We start from the raw sequence: 24,851 nt of genomic DNA, 5'->3' as shown, positions 1-24,851 counted from the left end.
GTTCGCAAGTGCGTGTCTAAAAGTGGACTGGAACGCAGCATTGAGCTGAGCTCCACCAGAGAATAGTGATGTCCGGTTCGTGAACGAATCATTCTTGTCACGGAGCGCTCAGCTACGCCTCCCTCTGGTCTCATCCGCTCCCTCTCTCCGGAATATTAGAACTGCACTTCCCATCTCTCCCTCTTGCCATTATCACTCTCCATCCCTGCCTGGTTTCCCTGATCATCCTCATCACCACCACTTGTTCTCCATCATCTCCCCTTTATCTGGACTGTCCCTTCCATTGTTCCCTTGCGAAGTCTTGTTTTGCATTGCGGATATTACCAAGCGTTTTCCCTGTATCATTCTCTGTGTTTCTCTGGACCTTTGATCTCTGCCTGGACTTTGGACTCTGTGATCCTTTTCTGCCTGCCCCGACTTCAACCTGTGTTTCACTTCGAATACTGGATATTCCCTTTGATTCTTGCCTGTCTCATTATATGTCTGCTTACCTGTGTTTCATTGCATGTGCCAATAAAATTCTGCAAATGGATCCAACCGCCTCAGCTTCAGCATTCTTTTGAACCGGTTCTTTTCAGTGAACCGGTCGAACCAGTACACTAATCGGACTGAATCGTTTAAAACAGTTCGCGTCTTGCGTCAGCGCTGATCCACAAATAACTAAAGTTCCTCACTTTTGGACATGCCTGACAATCCCTCTGACTCGAAATAAACCAATAACTATGTCAAGCCCTTTTAACATTTAAAAGCTAAGTTTGACTATCCGGAATTAACATTGTAGATATCAACAATGTCTTTCTGATTAGTCGTAAAATACATTTTGGATAGTTGGAATTGTCATTCAAGATATCTGTAACGTAATTGTGACTAGTCGAAACGACAGATAGAGATAACTGTAATTCATATTTGACTAGGCAAAACTGAATTACAGATATCTACAATGACATCATTGAAAAGACATTCAACTCGTCACACATCTTAAATGACAATTGCAGATATCTGTAATTCAGTTTTGACAAGGCAGAATGAAAGTTAAAGATATCTCAAACATCATTATGACTAGTGCAAATTATTGTGCATGACATTGCTCTATTTTAGATAGCCATAAATAAGTAATTTCCTGAATAAGTACTAGTATCTATTTAATAGGTACTAGTATCTAATGAATAAGTACTAGTATCTAATAATAAGTACTAGTAACTAATGAATAAGTACTAGTATCTAATAAATAAGAACTAGTATCTAATGAATAAGTACTAGTATCTATTTAATAGGTACTAGTATCTAATGAATAAGTACTAGTATCTAATGAATAAGTACTAGTATCTATTGAATAAGTACTAGTACCTAAAGAATAAGCACTAGTATCTAAAGAATAGGCACTAGTACCTAAAGAATAAGCACTAGTAGCTAATGAATAAGTACTAGTACTTAATGGAATAGATACTAGTATCTAAAAAATAAGTACTAGTAGCATGAAAATAGAGACTAGTCGGTTTAAATGATTAAATGTTAAAACGGCTTGCTCCCGCTTAAAGTGTGATGCGGGCCTAATTTGCATACAGATATCTGCAACGTCATTTGGCCTAGTCAAAACTCTAATTCAAGATATCTGTAATTACATTTTGACTAGGCAGAATGAAAGTTACAGATATCTCAAATTTCAGATATCTCTAATCAAAATAAATTTCAAGATATCTATAACTTGATAATAGATATCTACAATTAAATGATGACTATCCCTAACTCCAGTTTGAGATATCTACAACGCCATTTTGACTAGTCATAACTCCAGTTACAGATATCTACAACGTCATTTCGCCTAGTCAAAACTTTATTTAAAATATCTGAAAAGGAACATGTAGATATCTTGAATTGAGGTGAATTAAAGATATCTTGAACTGGAGTTATGACAAGTCAGAATCAAATTGAAGATATCTCAAACTAGAATTACAGATATCTACAATTCAGTTGCAGATATCCGTAATTCACATAGTGGATATGTGACACATAGCGCACGCCAGGAGCGGTTCACAGCCGAGGACACCGATGTTCTCGTCAGGGCCGTAAAACACAGAGAAGTGACATTGGGGATGGAGAAACCCACCCAAATTAGCTTCGGTTAAACAGGTGTATGATCATTTGGGTAAATGTGTAAGCTAGATTTATGCCTATTTTTCACATCTTCATGGACACAACAATGATTTCCCTCGTGTGTTAATATTTTCCTTGTAATAATGTATGATTTGCAAAAATTAAAACTGCTGCTTCTGTGTAGATGAGAGAATCAAAGTGTGTGTGTGTTGTGCACACGCTACATTATGAGATAAAATAGCATATGAATAACATGTGCAACATGTGCGACTTTAGACTAGGTTTTTCCTGGTCAGTGGCGGAATTGTTTTCTAAACCTGCAAAACAGCATCAGGGAACGTTTGCGCCGGAACAAGCCTCCTCTTTTCGCTGAACCGCCCCCGGGAGCGCAAGTTCACTCCTTAGTTTACGGACGTGTGTCTGTCGAGGGAAAAGTCTGTTGTGCGCGGGTGGAAAATAGGAATGACACATGCGTCGGTGTACAAAGTCAATTGCGCTGGGTGCAAGATAGGGCCCGAACAGTTTAAAGTGTAATCTTAAGTGTAAATTTAGCTGGCCATGGTCTTGGCTAAGCCGCAAATACATGTCCTCCAGTAAAAATGTAAAACATAAAAATGAATAGCCAATTTCTATCTCCACAGCTGTTTACTCAATTATATCAAATGAATTATCAGGATGGCAGCTGTCCTCTCGCACCGTTGCTTGGCGCTAGGAGCGGTGATCAGGAACACGTGGTTGCGCAATTAGGAAATCCAACGAAGGCTACATGGTGCGTCCTTCGAAGGATGCAGCCTTCACATTGGGACACAGCTGTTATCATCTCTGGCAAAGGGAAAACCCCTAAAGCAGATCCAGCCTTGACAACATTCTCCACACCTGCTCTTCCTCATCCTCATCCTCTTCCTCCTCGTTCACCACCTCTTACACACATACTCTTCTTCCTCTTTTACTCATACTCTTCTTCCTCTACCTCTTATATTGTTTCCATCCATTGTTGGTATCAACATTCAGTGCAACATTTTGAGTCAGTACTGAACTCTGAACTGACTTGTATTATGTACAGTTGGTTTGGTCATGTAAGAATTGAGAAATTAGGAGATGCCGGACAGTCTGGTTGAAGAGCGACCAGACCCTGAGAGGACAAAAGGACCTCTCTGGAAATTAACATTTGAACTAGCCCTCGTGCACTATCGAGACAAAAAGTCTCACCTCTGAGTCATCCTAATCTACATCTCTTTCCCCCTTCTCTCAGCCCCTCTCTCTCATGCTCAGATCACCTGAATTCACCCAAGAAAATGTATAGTTTAATGTGAATGATTATCATAGAGTATTATACATATTTAGTATAATTTGAAATGTCTCATTGCGACTGGTACAAATGTCTCATTTCCAAATAAGTAAATCAAAAGGTAATAAGGTTTTTAAGAGTTTATGAATAACTGGCACACAAGGAGGGGTTGGCCTCTACACTGTAAAAAAAAAAAAAGGTGTAATTTTACAGGTAATGGTCTGTATTTTTTGGCCTGTAAAATAACAGGCATTTGCTGTAATTTAAAGGTCCACTGTTAAATTTACAGGTAATTGCTTGTATTTTGGTTTTACATCGATTTTACGTTTTTTAAAAGGAACTTGTCTGTATTTTTACAGAGTTATGTGTAATTTTACAGAAATTATTAAGTAATATTTTACAGATTTTTTCTGTGAAATTAGAAAACAAAGAAAAGAAGGTATAACTGCAGAAATCTGCATCTATTCAATATGTTTTCCTTACTTATTATTAAGCATGTGGGGGTTAAAGTGAGTTTTTTTAAGGTTAAATAATAGTATTTGTACATACAGTACCCTACATAGGCTACAGTTGAATTATTTTTTATTGCATAGGCTAGTCTTTTAATCTTGTCTTGCAAATAGATGCTCATTTTGATCATTATTTCATTGTCTTATTCTCCCATAATTTCATGTATATTTTATGAATATTTTTCCAAATTTTCCGTTGCTGCATATTCAGGGCTTTGTGTGTGTGTGTGTGTGTGTGTGCGCGCGCGCAATGACACAGATTCAAATTCGCACCATTACTTTTCCGCTGTTTAGTCCCGCCCACAACGGTTAGCTGATCAGTCGAGTTTGGATCTGTATCAAGGGCAAGCGGGAGATCTGAATTCAGTCTACTACTCTCGTGAAGTGGCTTGTGAGATCAACAGTGGTTCGAAGCAATCGTGTTCGTCGTGAGCAGGTGCTCTGTGAGCAGGAACCCTGTTGTCAGTCAGTCCGTTTGGATTCTTCGGAAATAACGCGCCCTTTTCAGTGAGCCTGGTTCGTCACAGCGGACATCATGCCAACCGATCACCGGCTGAGGTAAGAGTCTCATTATACTACATATTTTATATACTACTTTTATATAATATATTTTATATTACATTTGTGTTAAGTTTACAGTTTTCAAGCTAACGTTAGCATTCTTAAATGATGTTCAGTCATAACTGGCGAGAGCTGGAGGGCAAAACATTGAAAATGTAGCATGCGTCTTTACATTTTCCATCTGTTTTAAGAAAGATCAGCTGAACCCACACCCCAAAAGACTTAAAACAAGCTTTCGTAGACTTGTTATACATATCAAAGTCCGTTTAATTGTGTATAAAATCTTCGTTAATACGCGATAGTATCTGTCAGTAACGTTAAATCAATCTCTTAAATGGCAGGACATTTTTAAACACTGTCTGGAAGCTGAAAACTCTTCTCTTAAAAAAATATCCTTGGTTTTATTATAGTATAATTATAGTAACCATGTTTTTGGCGGATTTTTATTACCATTTTTAATAACCATAGTTATACTACAAATAGGCCTACCATGGATTTGTTTGTTTGTTTTTTCTTTGTGCTTAAACCATAGTTAATTTTCATATGGGTTAATGTGGCTATCAAGACTGTTAAGAAAACGAATTCAGTAAATACTGTACTTGTTGATGATACAGGAAAGCACATGAGACTAGAATATGAACACAACATGATAAATTGCATATTCTGGCTGCATCTGCTTGCCAACACGTAGCTATAGAATGCATACATGTGCATATATTAGGGTTATAAAATAAATGTTGATAGAATGTTTGTGTTCTGATGAAGAAATGAACTTATCTACATTTTGGATGGCCTGGGGTCATCATAGTAGCCTTTTTCATAGGATACTTTTGATCATTGGTTCTGAAAATTGCATTGATCCAGATGAACAAACAGTTACAGCCCTAGGTGTCTCAGCTCAAAACTTCACTGTTAGCCTTTCCTGCTCAGCTTCCAGATCATAGTCAGTTGAGGTTTTGTATTGTGCCAGTGGAACATATTCTGACATGTGTAATACTGAGTTGGTAAAAATATTATATAATTTTTTTTCTGATTTCAGGTTCCAGTGGAAAGCAGAATGATCATGGCAAACAAAGTATGGGAAGAAGTAATTTAAAATATCGTAATCGCCGAGTCTTCTGATTCCATATGATTGCACTAAAAGTGGCAGAAAATTTAATTTGTTTTATACTATATTTTCTCATGTGAATATTCATTTGATCCTTGTGAGGCCCCTGGAGCTGCACAAGGTTTGGTTTTGCTTCAGTAAGACCACGATTGTGTTAGATTCCACCCATCTATTTTTTTTTTTTTTTGTATTGTAACTAGGCTCTGTCATTTAGAAACATGGCTTTTCCTACCACTTAATGACACATATCTCTACCTTTCATTCCAGCCAGAGGATCTGACGGTTGCTGCTCGCATCTCAGCCTACCTGATGGAAAATTCTTGCTGGATGAATGACCTTCACCTTCAATTCAACCTTGCCAAGACAGAACTGCTTATGGTTTCAGCCAAACCATGCGATCCTGCTGATTCTGACAACATCAGAAAGATCCGGCCCTTCCTGTCGGAGCCACACAACTCCTTGTCTAAGCTCTTGTTCTATCCAGACTGGACTATTGTAATGCTCTCCTGGCAGCTCTTCCAGCATCAATCAAACCTCTGCAACTGATCCAGATGCTACAGCAAGACCTAAACTCACTGCTTCAGATCTATGTGTCTCCAGAAGCTTGTGTTCTGCAAGTGAACAGCGCCTTGTGGTGCCATCATCCCAAAGAGACACAAAATCACTTTCACTGACCTTTCCCTGGGCTGTTCCCTGCTGGTGGGATGACCTGCCAAACTCAACACATTTTCAAGAAACTGCTAAAGATCCATCTTTTCATAAACACTTGACCCAATAATACTAAATCTTTGTTTTAATAAAAAAAAGAAAAAAAAAGTGCACTGTGCTACACTAACTGGGACTTGTCACTGCACTTGTTGTTTCTATTGTTCTCTTAATTTTAAGTCACTTTGGATAAAATGTAATTGTAAATGTGTAAATATTAGAGTATAAAGGTATACAGCAATTTAATGTTTAATGAGTAATACTGTAAATGTGCAGGTATTCTGTACTTGTACGTTTAGTTAATTTAACAGAAATTGATTGTACATTTGCTATTATTACAGTTTTTCTCGATTGTTTACACACATTTTCTGAAAGCATGCCTCATATTCTCAGAACTCTACACACAAATCCAAAAACACACACACACAATGGGCAAAACCCCTCAATTCTCCTGCAAAATGAAACTTTACATTCAAAACAATGTTATTTCTTCTCAAAATGGTATTTTGTTTTCAAATGACACACACAAACCATCAAATGAATAGACATTTATAAGAACCAGTTGAACACTGATGTGCTCAGTGTAAAACACTATGATGAATGGAAAACACTTCTTCTCCATTCATCATAATGACTTAGGCCTTTTTTTTTGTTCAGTGTTCACTTGCTACAGACAGTACATACATAAGTGTGCTGTAAAATATTTGAGAATATTGTTTTTATACTCAGAACACACAAATACATGGTAAAAAATATATTAAATTTTTCCCACAAAAACAATGTACACAGTGTACATCCCAACCAACACAAAGTTGGACATACAGTGGTCTACATACAAAACAACAGAAGAATTTACTGTATACAGTTACAGTCAAAAATAAATAAAATGTTGGCATAAATACAATGTTGGCATCCATTGCACCATTGAAGAGCTGACCTGTTGCCCTTTTATGCTAAAGCTCTGATTGCTAATTGTAAAACTGTGTGACGGGTGTTTGCCCATGTGATGAGTCAGTGTGCATATTTGAATGGCAGTGTGTTCCTTGTGAAAACAAGAGATTTTCTGCATGAAAATTGTAACAAAAGCAGAGAATTGTGTGTAGTGTTTTGAAAAAAGTGTGTTTTAGAACTGCAATTTGAGTGTAAAGCAGGAAATGTGCTTGTAGTTTAGCAGAATTGGTTCAGGGGGTTGGTGAATGAGTTACATGTTGTGGTCATTGTGTCTCAAGTACCAGAAAATGTGTGTAAACAATTGAGAAAAACTGTAAGTACTTAATTAGAGATTGGTCAAAGTTGTGAAATTGGATCTGCAAAAATTAAAACTGTAAATATACAAACTTTGTATTTGAATGTATGTACTTATTACATTTTTATACATAACTTCATAGTTATTATACACAGAAAAACTATATATTAAAAGATAATTACTGTAGATAGACAGCATTATTATAAAATAACTTTATAAAACCCTAAATTTACAGTTTAACCTGAAAGTTAAATGTTCTTTTTATGTAATTTGACATCATTTATCCGTTTTTCCATGGTTTAATAAGCCATTATCAACAGTAATGTACTGTAAGAGTTGTGTACAGTAACAGTAATGTACTGTATTTTTACGTTTTTTGCCTGTAATTTTGTGAAATGGTTATTTGCTGTAATTTAACGGTAAGTGGTTGGCAACTTTGCTGCCAGACTTTTTACCGTTATTTTACGATTTATTTATTTTTACAGTGTAGACAAATGGTCACACACCCCCAAAAGGTGTAACCTCTGAATGCAAATTTCTTTTGTTAGTACATGTTTCCAAGTGAAAGAGGTCCTGACTATATAATGAAATGCAGCGGGGGATTCGGGGCCTTTTCTGTACTTCAGATTAGCCTGTGAGGCTGAGAGCGGCCAAAACTCTCAGCCTCGTGTATCTCTTATTGTTGGGTTTGCATCTCTTCTCATTTTCCAGAGTATTTGATGTTTTGTATTGATTATCTTTGAATTGATTATGAAATTGGCATGATACATTTACCTGACATAATAAATTGTTACATTTGATTATTCTAACTGACTTTGGCATTATTTGCATTAAAGAGTTAAAAAGAATAGTATAAAGAATAGAGTGAACATTCACTCACATTTAATGATGCACAGATATCATTAAAACCTTTTCATTTATGGAGTCAGACGAAATAACGAGAGAATACATATTCAAATGTATTGCATTTAATTAAAAAATACTTTGCCTCGAGAAAAGGACAGTAACACGTAAAGACCTGAAGGCACTGGTCGGATGCCGGCTTTGGGCCGATAGAGCGCGAGCTTACAGTCACATCATTTGAAATAAGTGTGAACAATTTTGAGTCGTTGGGTCTAAACGAGGACAACTGTGTTGTAAGTTGTGATTAACTTTTGCCTGCCTGTGTTTAGCGTTTTGAAACATAAGTGCATTACATTGCGAAATGTGTTTTAGTGAGTGAGAATGAGTTTAGAGTTTTGAGCAAACAGTGTTTTAACTACCTTAATTTGTTTAATGTTTTACAGAAAGAGTGATTTATTTGACAAATTGGTTTAGGCTATTGAGAATTTGGTTCAGAGAATTGGGTTTAGTGTTTTAGCAATTCAGAAAAACTGTAATAAACACACACACACACACACGCACACACACACACACACACACTGAATAGGCATACTAGCCCAATCAGAAAATCACATTTATTTCTAAAGTGCTGTGTGTGTGTGTGTGTGTGTGTGTGTGTGTGTGTGTGTGTGTGTGTGTGTGTGTGTGTGTGTGTGTGTGTGTGTGTGTGTGTGTGTGTGTGTGTGTGTGTGTGTGTGTGTGTGTGTGTGTGTGTGTGTGTGTGTGTGTGTGTGTGTGTGTGTGTGTGTGTGTACACATAAATGCTTTTTTCAGCAAGCTGGGTGTAACACACGTGATGTGCTTGTTGTTTTTCAAACTTGGTCTGAAGATTCGGTATGACTGTCCACTGAGTCACTCAGTCTGAGTGGGCGTAAGTTTCACTTTTAGAGTAAAAAACAAAACACAAAAACTGTAATATTGAGACTACGTTTATCATGTAAACTACCTGTATACAGCATGTGTGTGTGGGAGAGAGGGGGACACGGTCGCATCGCAGGAGTGTATGCTGACCAAGTGTGGCCATCAAAAATAAAAGCACATGGCAGACAGTGATCGGAGGAGAACACCGGGAAATATAACAGATATGAAACTTGTCTTTGCAGGGCACTAATTTCCTGACACAAGCACTACGGGCTCGTGCTTCTGCACTCGTATCTCTATGATATCCACACACCCTGATGAAATGTTAGGCCTGGACAAAAAAAAAAAATAATCTCACACACACACACACACACACACACATTCGGGTTAACTTACCTTGAAAATGACAACAGTTGCAGATGTTCCTTTGTCCTCCTCTGAAATGGCACCTTTTTCATTAAAAGCACAAATTTTCTTTTCACCTATCTCCGCTACTGCACTTCTGTTATCTCATCAAACACTTCTTTTTTCTCTGTAGAACTTTTTTCTTCGCGCGCATCTTAAAAGCCTGTGGTCGCTGTGGGCGTTGGTAGTGCTGTCGCTATAATGTTACTGGTAGACTGCACGTCTGGCCATATCTTTACAAAATACAATCACAATTAAGTGACAACTATATCATTTTAATTTGAAAAGGAATTAGGCTAAAAATAAACAGTATGCTGTTGGGAGAGTGTTTTTACATTACCACAGCAGTGTTCAGTGGATTACTGTAAATAATTTACAAGATTAACGATCGAAATTACCTAAACGTCTATCGAATTTGACAAAATTAATAAAAAAAATCTTCCCTAACAGTCAGCATAGTGCAGGGGAAACAGTAAAATGAACTGCAGCAGTGCTAAACTTGCATCATAAAATTACAACACTCGAACTGTAAATGTCAAGTCAAGTCAAGTCAAGTATATTTGTATAGCGCTTTTCACAATACAGATTGTATCAAAGCAGCTTCACAGTATTAAATTAAAATAATACAACAAAGTTTGTTTCAAGAGGAATTTATTGATTGATAAAATTTAATTAAATATCCCCAAAATATCCCCAAAATATCCCCAACTGAGCAAGCCAAAGGCAACAGTGGCAAGGAACCGAAAAACTCCATCAAGTAAACTAATGGTGTCCTAAAACTCCATCAGGTGACCTAATGGAGAAAAAAAAAACCTTGGGAGAACCCAGGCTCAGTCGGGGGCCAGTTCTCCTCTGGCATTTATGAGCTAGAGGCCGGATTGTAGTTTGAACTGTAAGATTATATGAATGCCTGGCTGAAGAGATGGCATTCTCTCATTTAATTCATAAATGTATGAATTAAACTCACTGAGACTGTCGACAGTTTCTTTTCCATGCATCATTTTATTATATCCATGTATGTGGTTACAGTCAAATCATATAAAACTGTGAAATCGCCCTCGAACTCTTCTGTCTTGCCTGCACTCGAGACGATGACGTGAGCTGAGCTCCACCAGAGAATAGTGATGTCCCGGTTCGTGAACGAATCGTTCTTTTGAACCGGTTCTTTTCAGTGAACCGGTCGAACCAGTAGGCTACACTAAATATGACTGAATCGTTTAAAACAGTTCGCGTCTTGCGTCAGCGCTGATCCACAAATAACTAAAGTTACTCACTTTTGGACATGCCTGACAATCCCTCTGACTCGAAATAAACCAATATCTATGGCAAGCCCTTTTAACATTTAAAAGCTAAGTTTGACTATCAACAATGATCTATATCAACAATGTCTTTCTGACTACCCAGCAAACACAGAACTTTGGCACAACGTACCCAACCTTCTAACAACGTTTTATCAACATGGCCAAAAGGTTGCTGTAACTACGTTGTGTGGTGAAGGTTGTTACAGCGTTGTCACAATGTTGACATTGAACCACCTTTCAGGGCCATTGCTTAAGGTTGTGCCAACGGTGTCTTGACAACCACTGGACTACATATGAACTCGTCACTGCCCTGAAGCGCGAAAATCAGACTTTTAAATTTCAACCCATCGAGCAAGGATAGGCATACGTGAGTATTGCGTTTTATTTACCTCAGCTAAATAAGATACGTAATTAACACAACCTACAACTTCATTTTCTAATGTGACTAATGTAGCCTCGCTTGCACTGTTTAGTTTTTCATTTGTCTGCTATTTAGTCTCATTCGTTTCTTTGCTCCTCTGGATTTGTAGCCTGGAAATCCAGACCTAAATCTAAAAGATTAATGGTCTGGCGTCGACTAATGAAAATCGCCCAGCTCGAGGGGCGGCACCGAGCATGCATTTGAAAATCTCACTACACGCAATAGGATAACACTACGACCAATCACAACAATAAGCCCCATACGCTTAGCTACCTGCGGAGCTAACTGGTAGATTATACTCTTACCGTATCTGGTCGGCAAAACAGCAAAAACGTCCTTCTTGCAAAGGAACGATTCGAGCGGCGTCTTCTGTTCCTGTTTTAGATAAAAAGCCAAGTCTAACTCGTTCATTGTAGCGGCCAAAGCCGTTTCAAACAACTGGTGTTCCTCCAGAGCCACCTTGCAATGTTTACTAATGACTTCGACGTCACAGCGCTGTCGTCTTCTGTTTAGCTCGCCTCTGGCCTGCCTATATCAGATAACCCGATGTGATTGGTGCAGCTCGGATCGAGGGGCATATTTAATGAGCATTGTTACTCGACACCAGAGTAGCTCGCTGAGCAAATTCATCTTGTGCTCTCGCGAGAACGCTCGTTTACCAGGGTACTGGATTTGTGGATGTTTTCTGGACTGATTCCGTTTACCGAACTTTATCGTCCGGTAAATTTATGACTTTTGGAAGTGCAATTTGATTACCATATATGCAGTTAGTTTTAATAAAGTTGAATTAACGTAACCTTATGTCATTTTTACTCTTCAAAGTGTACACTTGCAGGTGTTGATTATAATTAGGCTAATTTACTGATAGCCTCATTAAATAATAATAAGGATAAACAATATTTAAAAAAAACCATACAATTATCTAACATCTGACTAATTAAAAATGAACCTCAAAAATAAAATGCCAAATGGGGGATATCTATAGGCCTATCTAGCATAAAAACAAAAAATTGTCAGAATGTCATCTCTCAGTTGCTGAATGTCGCGCAACAACGTTGCTACAGCCCTGGCGCGTCTTACAATTCTACGTTGTTACAATGTTGCGAGCACGTAGACAGCGACGTTGCCACAGCGTAAATGTGTTTGCTGGGTAGTCGTAATTACATTTTGGATAGTTGGAATTTTCATTCAAGATATCTGTAACGTATTTGTGACTAGTCGAAACGACAGATAGAGATATCTGTAATTCATATTTGACTAGGCAAAACTGAATTACAGATATCTGCAATGACATCATTGAAAACGACATTCAACTCGTCACACATCTTAAATGACAATTGCAGATATCTGTAATTCAGTTTTGACTAGGCAGAATGAAAGTTAAAGATATCTCAAACGTCATTATGACTATGACTAGTGCAAATTATTGTGCATGACTCTGGCAAGCCGTTTTAACATTTAATCATTTCAACCGACTAGTATCTATTTTCATGCTACTAGTAATTATTTTTTAGATTCTAGTATCTATTCTATAAGTACTAGTATCTAATAAATAAGAACTAGTATCTAATGAATAAGTACTAGTATCTAATGAATAAGTACTAGTATCTATTTAATAGGTACTAGTATCTAATGAATAAGTACTAGTATCTAATGAATAAGTACTAGTATCTATTGAATAAGTACTAGTACCTAAAGAATAAGCACTAGTATCTAAAGAATAGGCACTAGTACCTAAAGAATAAGCACTAGTAGCTAATGAATAAGTACTAATACTTAATGGAATAGATACTAGTATCTAAAAAATAAGTACTAGTAGCATGAAAATAGAGACTAGTCGGTTTAAATGATTAAATGTTAAAACGGCTTGCCATAAAGAAATTAAATTAGATTGAATGGAGGATTTTAACTGTGACAAGATGATTGACAGGGCAGTTTACGGTGACAGGACGCACGCGACAGATCTGTCCGTTAAAGATGACGGAGTAGTGTGTCCCAAAGCTGAAAACGACATTCAACTCGTCAAACATCTTAAATGACAATTGCAGATATCTGTAATTCAGTCATACTATGTAATTATCTTGAATTGAGGTGAATTAAAGATATCTCGATCTGGAGTTATGACTAGTCAGAATCAAATTGAAGATATCTCAAACTAGAATTACAGATATCTACAATTCAGTTGCAGATATCCGTAATTCACATAGTGGATATCTGCAACTGAATTGTAGATATCTGTAATGATAAACCCCATACAAATGAATGGCAAAAGTGACGTCATTTGTCCTAGGAAGAATGTCTTTGTGGATATCTGAAATGACAATTATGGATAGGAAGAATGTAGTTGTAGTTGAATGTATCTGCAACGTCATTTGGCCTAGTCAAAACTGAATTACAGATATCTGCAACACATATCCAGTCTAGCTGTTAAATGTTGAAATGGCTTGCCATAAATATCCTGGAGTATATGTTACTCCAGTAACTCCAACAGTTTACTGAACTGAACTGAGACATGTTGTCCTGAGAGAAGTGATGAGCACGAGCAGCTGATACTGAGCATGCGCGCACTATTATGATACTGATTGTAATGATACTGAGCATGCATGTGTGTCATTGCGTGACATCACATGTCATGTACCCCGAAGGTAAACACAGAGGTTGGCCCTGTCCCAAATGGCACACTCCGGACTTGTGCACTTCCTCAAGAGTCCACACTTTGGTGACGTCATGTAGTGCAGACCTATAGGGCCCTTGGCGCGAGTCCACAAGGGCGCATTGAGAGATATTTTTGGGACAGACTCGATCGTCTCACCGGAAACAACGGTCTGGTTGTTGTTGGACAGGAGAAATCACATTTTTGCGCACAGCCTAATTTTACAGTTCTATATTTTGATATTGTGCATGCCACCTGGGCATTAGACAATAGATACATCATGCTTATTTAAATTATGTATACAGTTGTACATAATAATACATAATGTTCCATTTGAACTAAGATTACAATTTTAACTCATAATGAAAATGTGCATGAGTTTCAGATGAATTTACAGGTTTCAATATTCATACTATGTTTACATGTGACTCAGTAAAGCCCTGACATTCGGTTCTATTTATTTAATGAATCATAATGCGATCGTATTATTCAACGCACTATTATTATGTTTGAGACATCAACCACTGCTCGATGACCATAATGTTTGTATAAACTGTAGGTAACAACTGGTAAAATGTACATCTAGGTCATAAAAACCGTAATATTTTCTTCTCAGCCATGTCAACAATTGTCCGTGAGTGAAATCTCCTCCCATCCATTGTCTGATTGGCCTTTCGCAAGGATTCCTGGGTAGTTAAAGTGTGTGGAGCCTGCATCTATGCGGGCTTCGCGGAAGACCGCTTCAAGGGTACAAAGGGGGCGCTGCTGAGCACACTTCAGAGCGTTAAAATGCTGAATGGGACGGCCAACGGACTCATAGACTCGGCGAGCACGCGCTATTTAAGTCCACGAGACTTAAAGTCCGCATGAAGTGCGCCATGTGGGACAGGGCCACAGAGGTTTTCGAAAGAGGCGTGTTCGACTCGGTCAGTGTATGACATAAAAGTATCGCGAGAGCAATTACAGAGCTGAAGGCTCCATATGCTTTCTAATCGCTCTCGCGGTATTTTGATTTCATAGAGCGCTCGGTCAGTCAGCGTAGCGCCGGCGCCGCCTCTTACAATGCAGGCTGCAGCACGTTTTTCGAAATCGAATCACCAGTACACTCACTGACTGAACTGAAAACTGTTTCTTTCGGATGCGTCCGACATACTGAGAACCGATGAGCTGGAGATACTGAGCATGCGTGTAATTATTTTCCCCCGGACGAAATACATGCTACTTTATTATTGTGTTGCAAACCAAAAAGGGTTACAAAATAAAACATATTGGAAATGTTTATGACTTAATTACTGTATTATCACTGTATGAGTTTTTGAAACAACTGGTGGAGCGAAAGTATTAAATTGTTTATTTAAAAAAAAATCTTGACTGTGCATTGTTTTAGTTGAAGGCTAAATGAAGGTTGTTTTATGATCTCAATAAGGGATTTTGGACAAAAATAACTGAGTTACAGTAGGCTGTTTTAACAGGAAGCAAGGGTGATTTATGAAATTCCTGTACTGTAATTATAGTTAATGACACATTCACAAATTTAGTTTGTATTAAATAAACTGTTTTAATAAAACTGTCAAAGTGTTTCAAACAATACACTGTGGTGACCCACAAGTAAGACTGAAAGAGACATTCACCAAGGGACTGTACCTTTAAGGGAGAGATGTTATGATATATGAGTTCCGGGTTAACGTTGTGTGTCTGTTTTGACCTCACTCGCTGTACAGTGTATGAGATCTATTGAAGTGGAGAGTAAAGCTGACTCAACGCATCTCCGTCTCTTGTCTCCTCACTTATTGCACTCCACAACACCATTAAAATTTAACAAAGAAGAATTGTTGAAAACTAGTGCACACTACACTGTATTTAACTCAGGCAATTCCTGTTATTATCTTGCATTATATAAATAAAGTGCACTTGCATATTTAACTCTTCAGGCAATACCCGTTGTTATCTGTAAATAACAAATGTCATCTTGCATTATCAAAAAAAAAGTGCAAAAACAGTTTTAAACCAGTGCAGTGAAAAGACAATAAAAGATACACAAGTAACAATATGCAACTTAGTCATTTGACCCTCTCTTTGGTGTGTTGTCTTACAAGGGTAGGTTTGCATTCAGAAAAACAATCTGCCTAACTCTGTTTCGTCTTTCTGAAATAATCTGACCTGTTTTGGAAAACACTCTCTCTGAAGGCACAGATGTAGCTACTATGCAAAGTCTCCTTTTCATCACTGCTGTTAACCCTTCATACACTGCCTGCCTTGCTTTCCACCAGGCCAGTGTGTTTTCATTTCTTGGAATCAAGGTCTCTGCAAGATACCCTCTCATTGCTGCCAGTGCGGTGGATGTTGGGTTGCTGATGCTGACTGCATCAGCCACTCTCTCATCAAAATCCTCCCAGATTGAAGATGGCTGTTCAGATGAAGGAGGAGCTGGGAGGGTTGTGCGCTCAGCTTGAGTTTGCTCTTCTTCACTGGACCGAACCCTTGCAGCAGCTGCAGTTATACTTTTGGCAGCTTCATCTGCAGCTGCTGCATCACGAAAGGCCCTTTGTTTAAATCTGGGGTCAAGCAGGGTAGCCTCTAGCCTGGATGCCAGCCGAACTTAGCCCCGCCCACAAAATTTTTAGGTCGGGAAGTTCGGTCTGGACTCGTTCCGTTGAGGAGCTATTATGCCCGAACAAAAATTGTTCGGACCAATGAAATTGTCAGGGCGGGCTTTATACGATGATGGACAGATGAGCAACGTAACGTAAACATCCACATCACCAATGAGCGCTTGGGTTGAATTCGTTTACAACACAGATGACTGCCGCTGGAGAATTGTTATTTCACGAGTTCACACTTACAAATAAGTCAGATAGAATAAATGCATATTTGGCGTGCTGTTTGAGGAGAGGCTCCGGGCTCGGTATTCGGCCCGAACCCAAAGTGCTCCCCCCGTATTCCAGGCTGTGGAAGAACAGGCCGAGAGTGAGTGGAGGGATGAAAACTGTCAAGGAATGTTAGGTGAGTTGACAAAGTGAATAAATATATGCTTCCTCTCATGCTGATAGTGTAGACCAGACGGTCATTGTTTGATGACAAGTTGATTGGATTGATTATTTGAACGTGCTCCTCTCGAACTTTGTTTATAAAACATTATGTGTAGATTCAGCCATCGCGTCTGTTATAGAAGATATCGACAGCACATTGATTTTAAAAGAGGAACAGAGAACCACGATCAAGACATTTGTCGATCGAAAACATGAATAAAAAACATACGTCACTTACTCCGTTGCTCTGATTGGTTATAGGTCTATCCAATTGAGTGCAGAGGCATTTTCCTTCCTGGTTCGGTTGAAACACGCCCCATAATCAAAGCTCAATGGAGCAGTATCAGACTCACATTCTGACTAGAATCTGAGTATGACGACGTCAGGCTAGGTAGCCTCAGAAAGCAGACGAAAATGCTCTAAGTTGTGGAAACGATTTTGCATGTCCTCAGCCAGTGAGTCCATCATTAAAATAACTGGGGCATGGTTAGACACAGCACCCCATAATCGCTGGACAACTTTTTGCAGTCCCCTTGCAATCAAAATGACCTTGGATGCAGTCACAAATCTGTTTCAATAAAAACACAAAAGAACTAAGTCAGATCTAATAAGTTATTATTGTTTATGAGAAGAAAAATAAAAAGAGGATTGAAATATGACAAAATCATTCACTTATTTCAAATATTTCACTAGTGGAAGCAGTTCTATGTTAAATTAAATTATACATACCTTTCACCACTAATTTCAACAGTGACTTCTTCAAAGGGCTTCAAAATCTCACAAACATCCTTAATCATGTCCCATTTGTCAAGTGTCAGGGTTGGAAGGCTGGGGTTTACCAGTGCAATTGTAGCAATGATTGCTTCCTTCTGCAGCCAAAATCTGTTTAGCATGTAATACGTGGAGTTCCATCTTGTAATTACATCCTGCTTGAACCTCAGCTCTTCAAGGCCCGTTTGTATTTGTGTTGCCTTTAGTCTTTCTGTTGCAACAGTGCTACTGTTGACATACTCAACAACACTCTTGACTTCTGTCACTGTCCCTTGAATATGTTTTAAGCTTTCCCTCACAATCAGATTCAATGTGTGGGCAAAGCATGCAAGTGCTTCCATTCAGCTTTCCGGACAGCTGCTTTAATGTTTCTGGCATTGTCAGTAACACAAGCAACCACTTTGCTTGTGATTCCCCACTCTTCACATATCTTTTTAAGTTCGGCTGCCAGGTTGTCAGCAGTATGTCGGTCAGTGAATAAAAAGCAGTCAAGAAGAGGTGATGAAAGAGTAAAATGTTCATCGATAAAATGACAAGTGACTGCCATAAAACTTGTAGTTGTCCGTGACGTCCAGGTATCAGTCATCAGACACACAGCAGAACACACATATAGCATTATAGCAAACATAATATATACTGTACACACAAGAAGCTACATATGCAACATGAACATAAATAATTGAACAGATTTAATTAGGCTATCTAACATTCAGAAATATGAATGTTGTTTATAAAGCATTACAGCAAAATAATTAACATGAAAGCACAACTGCTACATTTTAAAGGTTTGCAACACAATTAATGTTTTGTAAAACTGTCAAACTAAACATTTAGGCTATTTGTGTTAAATTAACATTAATGCATGATATTTTCAGGAACAGCTTATTTCTAAATAAGTTCATTAAAGTACAGCGAGAGCGGTTCAAAAGCATATGGAGCCGCCAGCTCTCTCTCTCTCTCTCGCACGATCAGCGCCGTTTTGCTACAGCGATTCTCAAGAATTGTTCAAATCACCAGTATTTAATTAAAGCATAATTTTCAATTTTATAATTGTACCCATAAAAAATTATAATAATTATAGTCACCAGATCTAGTTTAATAACTAAAATAATGAAATGACCAAGGGGATCCCCCTCAGAAAATAAAATGTCCCCAGAAATTTTGTTTTTTAAAATTGCAACACATGTACGCTCAGACCCATGAGCAAACCAAACATCATTACCCCATTGAGCTTTCCAGAAATTTACATCTTTAGGAGTTGAATGAACTTCTTGAAAGAAACAAGTCAGATTTCTGCTGTTTCACGAGTTCACACTTACAAATAAGTCAGATAGAATAAATGCGTATTTGGCATGCTGTCCGAGGAGAGGGCTCCGGGCTCGGTATTCAGCCCGAACCCAGAGTACTCCCCCGTATTCCTGGCTGTGAAAGAACAAGACAAGAGTGAGGAGTCAGGGTGGTGGAGGGATGCTGAAAACTGTCAATGAATGTTAGGTGAGTTGACAGAGTGAAAATATATGCTTCCTCTCATGCTGATAGGGTAGACATGGTAATTGTTTGATGATGAGTTGATTGATTGATTATTTGAACGTGCTCCTCCCGAACTTTGCTAATGAAACATCATTTCACGAGTTCACACTTACAAATAAGTCAGATAGAATAAATGCGTATTTGGCGTGCTGTCCGAGGAGAGGGCTACGGGCTCGGTATTCGGCCCGAACCCAGAGTACTCCCCCAAAAGCTGCAAAAAAATGCAGGACAGCCGCCAGAAGGATGCTGATGACCCCCCAAAAAACTTGCGGAGTGCAAAGCTTAAGGTATCAGACGTGGAAGTTGCTGGAAGGCTTCTTGTAACATCGGACGGGAGTTGGTTGTCATGACATTGGATGGGTGTGCCTCTCAGGTGGTAGGCTGGGGATGGTCGTACGTGATGTACTTCTGCGGAAGAGAATGGTATAACCACTGCAGTGGAAACAAGTTTGATGGAGAACTAGCTCCTGCAGGAGCGGAGGAGATGACACTGCTGCGGCAGTGGATCAAACTTGCTTTCGAATTGCTTTCCAACTATCTGATGCAAAATGATGGAGAATTGAGTACTTGTGGGAACAGGAGAGGAAACACTGCTGCGGCAGTGAAAGCGAGTTGGATGGAGAAACGGAGCTCCAGCGGGAGTGGAGGAGATGACACTGCTGCGGCAGTGGAGCAAGTTTTGACGGAGTAACGGAGCTCCTGCGGGAGCGGAGTAGATGACACTGCTGCGGCAGTGGACCAAACTTGCTTTTCAACTTGCTTTTAAATATCCAAAACAATTTTGGACATAGAACTGAGCTCCTGCGGGAGCGGAGTAGATCACACTGCTCCGGCAAAGGACCAAACTTGCTTTTCAACTTGCTTTTAAATATCCAAAACAATTTGGACATAGAACTGAGCTCCTGTGGCAGTGGAGCAAGTTTGGACGGAGTGACGGAGCTCCTGCGGGAGCTGAGTAGATTAGTTGTAGTAGAAAGACTTGGTTTTGACTTGCTTTTAAATGTCCGATGAGCCAGTTGGGTGGAGAATGAGCTCCTGTTGGAGGAATAGATGATGCTGCTGTGGTGTTGGAAACAACTTGCTTTCAAACTGTGATCCGAAAGGTGAGTGGGACAGAGATCTGAGCTCCTGCTGGAGCGGAAAATAGCACTGCTTTGGCAGTAAAGCGAGTTAGGGTGGGGAACGTGGCTCCTGCAGGAGTGGTGGCCTGTAGGGTTGGGTGTATGAGAAGTTGACAAAAAGAATTTAGCTGATGAGGGTTCGTTGGGCTTCTTTGATATGGAAGCGATTTGAGCGGATGTAACTCTCGAAGGCCTCCGATGACCAGCAGCCAAGTGCTTGGATCTGCTGCTGAGAGAGGCCTTTTTGGGCAGCTGTGGTTGCTGCGCCTATGCAAAATGAATGGCTGGAAAAGTGATCTGCTGGGATGCCTGAATGGAGCAAAACAGATTTAAGGTGTTTTTGAAACCAGAAACGTCTGACGGGGCGGTTGGAGTCGTCTGCGAAAGTGGGTCGGAAGGGGATTTAGTCTGTGAATTTCTGAAAAGCAAGTAGGCTGAGAGAGTTTGGTATGGTTGGATGGGTGATGAGAGATTGAAAAGGTATATGAAATGGCCTTTCCTGGTTTGATCTGTCTTACTTTGCTTTATGAAGTAGGAGATGGTTTTGTTGTCTAGCACTGAAAGATCTGAGGTTGTGGGGTGGACTTTTGGGTTAACCCTCTGAGGTCGGAAAACGCGCCCCCGCGTTTTGCTGGATTTTCTTCACATTGTAGTACAATAAACTTAAATTACTCCGTCATTTATGGTTATACAGAAAAAAGAAATATAAAAAAAGAATCTGTGATATTTCTACTTTTGTATGTGTCCACTTACAATCAAATCAAAACATTGTGCTTTTGTAAAATAAAGAAAATAAACAGGGTGTGCGTTCTGCCTCTCCGTCGCGGTGAACTTTTTTTTCTTGAGCACGTCTATAAACTGAAACAAAACTCAGCGAATCCTTCTCACACATTTATGAGCCATACACCTTTATACACATTTAAGTGTGTACTTTTAAATGATCGGATTCAAACTGAAAACAAATATTCTCTGTTTAAGTAATTTGTATAAAACCAACAGGATGTCCAGTATCTCAAACGCTTGCTAATTACTTTTAATTCGGCCACGCCCACTCGTGCAAAAGAGATTCACATGCAAATCTCCACATGGGACGCGAACGCCCTCGTTACCTCAAACACAAAACACCAAAACACTTCACAAGTCTCTGCTTTTCGTCGAGTTTGGAAGACGCGGTGTGAGCTTACATTGGATTTACATCAGAAGAAGAAGAACGCGATTTGAAGACAAGAAAGATGTAAGGTAAGAAATTCTTACTTATTAGTTTATGGTATTGTTGCATAAACTTCACATTGCAGTTGAACTGTTGCTAGATATATGGTGAATATTATACTATTTAGACCCGTGTTTACTGTTAAATACTGTTTGTGGATATCTGCTCAAGCATAGATATGTATAACCATAATGTTTAATATTTTGGAGCGCGATGGCGTTTGAATGTATCATATTTTGGAGCGCGCTGTGGGTTTGAGTATCATATTTTGGAGCGCGCTGTGGGTTTGAATGTATCATATTTTGGAGCGCGATTGCGTTTGAAAGGAAAAATGCACCAAACATTAGGCTTTATGTTTTTACTATTATCTCATTTCAAATCATCATAACGAATGGAAACATTTGAAGTAACATAAGATAATCAATATATTTTTCTCTAGCATTGTTACTGAAATCTTTTGGAAGATTTATAGGCTGCTTTGTAAAATAAAATTATTTTATGCAGTACTGCACATAGCTTATGCCTACAAGGCACAACAAATATGGTGTTCTTTATATTATATATTGTTGGAAACATTTGTGTGTGTGTGTGTGTGTATTCTGTGAATTTTAAAAAGCAATTTTAACCAGAAAAATCTCAAATGTATTCCCAAAATCGTGCAGGCCTAGTTTCTCTTGATACCAGTATGTTCACTTTTTTTCTTTTCTTTCAGGGACCAGATGCAACTGAGTCCTGCTGACTTCAACATTCACATGAGTCTCTGTACTTGAACATGGTAAAGTGAAAATCAAACACCTTGGAAATGGTATGTACAATGTTTTTAGGAATGGCACAAAGGTCTCTGTCTTTGGATCATTGTTTTCAATGTGCTCTTTTGTCATTTGTTGTGTATTTTTGGATTATGTTATGTTGTAAATAAATCCAAACAATCTAAAAGCCATTCTTTTTTAAATCTCCTCATTCTTTGTGCAAGGTTGCTCTGAATGACAGGGCCTGATCGCTCCTAATAGGGCAGTTAGGGGAGTGTCTTTGTCTTTCTCAGGTGTTAAAAGCTTACATATTCATGAGATGATCACGCCTCTTCGAATATGGCTTTGTCACACAAAACACGTATTAGAAATTTTAAATCAATATATTGTCTTATCTGAATGAGCAGTCAGGGTGATTTGCACATAGTTTTGGAGCAAATATTCTAGGCTACGTCATACAATTTTCAAAAGTCTTGTGAAGAAATAATCAGTATGGGTTTCATGGCCTTATTTCAGTGACATTTTTTTTTGTATTTTCACAAACCACGCATAAATGTCATTATCTCAAAACTACAAACTTTTACATACATGCTGCTGATGTATTATTGTAGCAGAGTTTGTGCTGAATACAGTGTAATTAGACTTTAGCCATGAAAATGTCACTAGTAACAGAAAAAAACACAAATGTCAGAGCATGTCAGAACACCTCCAGGCCCAGAAAACAGCTCAGACCTCAGAGGGTTAAAGTTGAATTCTGAGCATCTGAGGAAACCGAAAAAAGCCACTATGAACATTGCGTCCAGTGTGCGGGCAGTGTTGGTGGAGTGGTAGCCTCGGCGGAGGGTGGAGATGCATATAGTAAGTATGTCTAACGTTATTGGTTGTCTGGCATCTGGGCGAGTAGGTTGGGTTATGAGGTTAAGTGCTCACGGAAGAGATGGGTTTTCAGTTGTCTTCTGAATGTTGCCAGGGATTCTGCATTCCGAATGAGGGTGGGGAGAGCATTCCACCAGCATGGAACTGTGAATGAGAATGTTCTGGAAAATGATTTTGTGGCTCTCTGTGATGGAACCACGAGACGTCGCTCGTTGACCAATCGTAGGCTTCTGGTAGGGATGTAGACTCATAGGAGTGAGTGAAAGTAGGAGGAAGCTGAGCCTGTGATAGATCTGTAAGCAAGCGTCAATACCTTGAACTTGATGCGAGCAGCGAGAGGTAGCCAGTGCAAAGAGATGAACAGAGGAGTGACGTGGGCCCTTTTGGGCTGGTTGAAGACAAGACGAGCTGCAGCATTCTGAATCATTTGTAGAGGTTTAGTTGCACATGATGGAAGTCCAGCCAGAACAGCATTGCAGTTCTCGATGCTGTTGAGATAGGATATGAATGAAGTGATGGCGAGCAGAGAAAAATTGGGAAAAGGTAGGTTGTATGTGAAGTGGAAAGACTTAAAATGCTTCCATGCGGTTAAGTAGGATTGGAGGGTGCTGGGTGAAACGGCTTGAAGAATGGGATTAAGAGAGGCATCAAGAAGTGGTTTCAATGGGTGGTTTATGTGGATATCAGCTCTGAATAGTGAGGTTGGGAATGGGTCCGCGTCTGGTGCCAGCAACCTGAATTTCTGGAAAGCAAAACAGAGAGAGTCAGCTATTTGATTTTTGGACCCGTGAACATGTTCAACGCATCAACGACTGAAGCGATGCGAAATTTAACCAGGGACATTAAAACGAGAAGGTTTTGAGCTGAGCACTCACAGAGTCGAGCAAGCGAGGGTTGAGAGTGTGAGCTGGCCGGCCGGGACTGAATCTGCGGCGCGGCTTACTGAGAGCCTGCTGCGGCGGCCTGGTCCTGGAGGAAGGCCGTTTCTTTGTGTGAAGAGGGCGGCATTGCCCGAGACACGAGCGTGGTGCTCGGCGGGCCTTATTTTCCATTTCTCTATTGCAGGAATTATTGAATGGTCCGGTTTAAAGAAATGCGCGGAAGGAGATCGCGGATGTTTCTCCCGTGGCAAGGACCCGTTTGTTTCGGCCTGACGCCCGCGAGATAACACCAGAGGATTGCGGCAAAGATTCCTGAATGACGAAAGATTCTTCATTGGACGGGAGAGCTCATTTCGGAAATGTTAGGAAGGTAGGGCGGGGCCAAATGCTGAAAACTGTCAAGGAATGTTAGGTGAGTTGACAGAGTGAATATATATGCTTCCTCTCATGCTGATAGGGTAGACATGGTAATTGTTTGATGACGAGTTGATTGATTATTTGAACGTGCTCCTCCCGAACTTTGTTAATGAAACAGCATTTAGCAACAAAAAAAAAAACAGCTTTACATTTAACATTAAACCCCTGACATTAAGTGTAACTAATGAACACGACATGAATTATGTCCTATATGAGGAACAAAAGAAACAAGA

At 39.2% G+C, this 24,851-nt stretch overlaps 1 protein-coding gene across 3 annotated transcripts in view; it reads right to left on the bottom strand.

The window, feature by feature from the left end:
* Window positions 1-24,851, bottom strand: part of LOC309473880 (NLR family CARD domain-containing protein 3-like) — a 77,297-nt gene that overhangs the window by 31,092 nt on the left and 21,354 nt on the right. The window contains exon 1 of one of the 3 annotated variants that reach the window (XM_082136125.1): window positions 9,651-9,819. The exons of 1 other annotated variant lie outside the window; for it this stretch is intronic. The gene's annotated coding sequence lies outside the window, so the exon portion shown is untranslated. Of the gene's footprint in view, window positions 1-9,650; window positions 9,820-24,851 lie in introns of those variants that run through there. One more of the 3 variants, XM_082136124.1, reaches the window with a different exon arrangement.

This window comes from Leuciscus leuciscus, assembly GCF_965113295.1.
Source record: "Leuciscus leuciscus genome assembly, chromosome: 14".
NCBI classification, from domain to species: Eukaryota; Metazoa; Chordata; class Actinopteri; order Cypriniformes; family Leuciscidae; genus Leuciscus; species Leuciscus leuciscus.
This window is presented reverse-complemented; position numbering and strand designations above follow the sequence as displayed.